We start from the raw sequence: 3,258 nt of genomic DNA, 5'->3' as shown, positions 1-3,258 counted from the left end.
GTGCAATTAGTCATGGCCACCACTCTATTTGAAGTTAGAAGATCTAACTTCTTACTCAAATTCTCCACTTGAGCCGCCAATGAAGTTACCGCATCTATTTCATGTAGACCGGCCACCTTTTTCTTCTCCCTAGCATTCCATTGGTAGTTGTTTAATCCCATTTCTTCAATCAACTGTCGGGCCTCATTGGGGGTCTTGCTACCTAAGGTACCTCCTGCTGCCGCATCCAAGAGTTTCCTTGTACTCGGGTTCAAACCATTGTAAAAGGTTTGAACAATCATCCGTGTTGCGGGCACTTCCTCAGGAGCTCCTTGAACCCTTCCCATGCCTCGAATAGAGACTCCAATTCCAACTGAACAAAGGATGAGATCTCATTCCTAAGCTTTGTTGATTTTCCGGGAGGGAAATAATGAGCTAGAAAAGCTTCCACCATCTCCTCCAACGTGGTAATTGACACTCTAGGTAACGAGTGTAGCCACTGCTTCGCTCTCCCCTTTACGAAAAATGGGAAGGCTCTCAATTTGATGGCATCATCTATCACCCCATTTATCTTCAGCATATCACACACTTCGAGAAAGCTCTCTATGTGACTGTTTGGATCCTCATCGGCCAAACCATTGAATTGTGTGGACTGCTGCAACATGTGGATGAATGCCGGCTTCAACTCAAAGTTCTGAGCTGTAATCGGGGGACGCACAATGCTCGACTGTGTCCCCAACACTGAAGGTCTGGCATAATCGGATAATGTTCGTTGTTGCTCATTCTGTTCTGCCATGTTTTCAGATTCTTCTACTTCCAAATCAGCTGGATTAGACTGTTCTTGCACAGCCTCTTTCCCTTTTCTTCTAAGTGTACGTTCAAGCTCAGGATCCCCTTCAATCAATATTGAGGGATTCCCTCGGGTCATAACCTGAAGCTGCAACCAAAAAGAAAGAAAAAGAAATCAGAACGATGATAGAATAAGAAGATATGAAATAGAACGTATGGTGAAATAACCAAGAAAACAAAGTGCAAAGTATCTCTAAACGCCTGTTCCCTGGCAACGGTGCCAAAAACTTGACAAGATCCCCTTGAGTATATCCCGCAAGTGCACGAGTTTGTCGAAGTAATAATCCCGGGTGAGGGGGTATCGAATCCACAGGGAATAGGGAATAAAAATACTTAATTTGATTCTTAGCTATGTGAAATTTCAATGATAATAAGTATGACAATGATTCAATTCTCAACAATAAAAACAACAAGTAAGAGAGCAAAAGTAAAGAAAGGGGGTAAGGCAATCGATAAAGATGGGGTACTCGGATAATGCTCCACCTAGGATAATTGTTTCAAGTGCAAGAACCCTCTATTATGCTTCCTAATCAATGCAATGGTGAGTCGTGGAAATCCTTAATTACATAGTCCCAAATTTAAGGTCAACTATGCCTAACTCTATACATGTCCCGGAGGAGAGATTTGATAACCTCTCAACCTCCCACTCGTATAGAGTTCCAATGAGCTCTAGGGATTCTAAGTGATAAATCTCTTTCTAATTATAGACCTAACCCTTTGGTCCAGGTGGAAGGTTCCTAACCATGATTAAGCCCTAGATACTAAGATCACCTCAAGGCTTCACTCCGTTGCACGCGCAACTAAGCCCCAGCGGAAGTTCATCCCTTAGACCATTCACTCTATTATTGCCACAAAGAACTCGAGGAACGGAGGTAGAATCTATCATGTCGGAGGGGAAAGGGGACGCTCCTGTACCTCTCGACTCACCCTCTCAACCCTCTCCAACCTAGCTATGTCTAACGCTCGTGGTGTGTCACTCACTCACAAGGTTACCAATGAGAACTCTCAACCCTAGTGTCACTCTAGGGGAAATGTTCATACAAACAAGCATTCAAGGTTGGAACTCACAATCAACATCAATTTATCGAAAGCATAGTAAAGAGATTCAAAGAAACAAATACATCCTAGGGTTCACAAATACGAAAGTACCCACTAGGGGTTTAGCTCTCCATAGAGCTAAGTACAATCAAAGAAATAGAACGTAAAAGCAATGAATCCATAAAGAAACCCCTCGATAGTCGGGTCGATGGTCTTGTGGAAAGTCCTCTACTCGTCGTCCAAGGATTCCCTAGTCCGGTATAGGATACGCCTTGATGGAAGCTCCCCTACCAACCTTCTTCCTCAAGAATGACGATGTCGGAGCAGTAGAACTTCTCCAAAACCTTGGCCAATACCCCTCAAAACCCTAGCCGAAGCCCTCTCTCAAGTTGGGGAAAAGGTGGAGAAAAGAATACTAAAATCGGGGCTGATTTAGCTTTAAATAGGGCTGGACTCGGGCGACTACACGGGCGTGGATGCTTCACCCGCCCATGTGGAATTTTCACACGGGCGTGGCTAATTTCCACACTCCTGTGTGGATTCTTTGAACTTCTGTTTTCTCGGCCGGCTGTAAATATTGTTGCTACAGTACTTGCTACAGTACTCTTCTTCAGTATCCACCCTGAATAGCTTCCCGACACTCCATACTTTCATCGGAGTAACGCAAACAGGCACACGTTCACGTCGTGGATCACTTTCTTCTTCAATGATAGGCAAGTTGGTGGAGCTCTTGTTCTATGTGCATAAGTCAGAATGCTCGAGTGTGACTGCCTTTGTGCCCCTCCAAATGGATGTGCCAAACTCGAATATGAGGAGGTTGGCACACACTCTAGTATCTCACATCGACCTATGTCTTCGCGTTTGAACCTTAGCAAGATTTCCTCCAAAATCGGTGCATTGTAATCCACATTGGCTTCTTTCCTTCATACTTGGCCTCACAACCCTACCTGCACGAAAGTAACATAAAAACACACATATTATTGTAAAAACCTGAGAAGAGTAATGCTCAACATAAGGAATGAGCGCTTCACAATCATATCGCACAAGCACTTATCAATTTAGCTTCATCAAATGCAACACTAGGAGTCAGGGGAGTATTGTTTTATTTGCTTCTCCAACATATATTCTTGTTTGATATATTATGAGTGAGCTTGTATGTGTACATAGGGGACAATGTACAACTTAAGTGTGGTTGGGGGGAGTTTCATAATGCACATCACCTTTATATTAGTTTTGATTGATATACATGCTCACATAGCCAATGGCGGTTCACCTTATTTGCAATGATTGTATTCTTGAGTTTACAAGAATTTTAAACATTGAATGTTCTCATGCTCTAATTCTTACTTGAATTTCTAGGAATTTTTGCCTGATTGACACTTGTTTCCCTAC

General features: G+C 43.1%; 1 non-coding gene across 1 annotated transcript; it reads left to right on the top strand.

The window, feature by feature from the left end:
* The first annotated feature begins 279 nt into the window (after positions 1-279).
* On the top strand, positions 280-385 carry LOC120281238. Its single transcript, XR_005542521.1, has one exon. It is a non-coding gene; the product is annotated as a small nucleolar RNA R71 (small nucleolar RNA).
* The last annotated feature ends 2,873 nt before the right edge of the window (positions 386-3,258 follow it).

Source organism: Dioscorea cayenensis, chromosome 2, assembly GCF_009730915.1.
Source record: "Dioscorea cayenensis subsp. rotundata cultivar TDr96_F1 chromosome 2, TDr96_F1_v2_PseudoChromosome.rev07_lg8_w22 25.fasta, whole genome shotgun sequence".
Classification (NCBI taxonomy): domain Eukaryota; kingdom Viridiplantae; phylum Streptophyta; class Magnoliopsida; order Dioscoreales; family Dioscoreaceae; genus Dioscorea; species Dioscorea cayenensis.
Note: the sequence above shows the minus strand (reverse complement) of the source record. Positions and strands in the feature narration are given on the sequence as shown.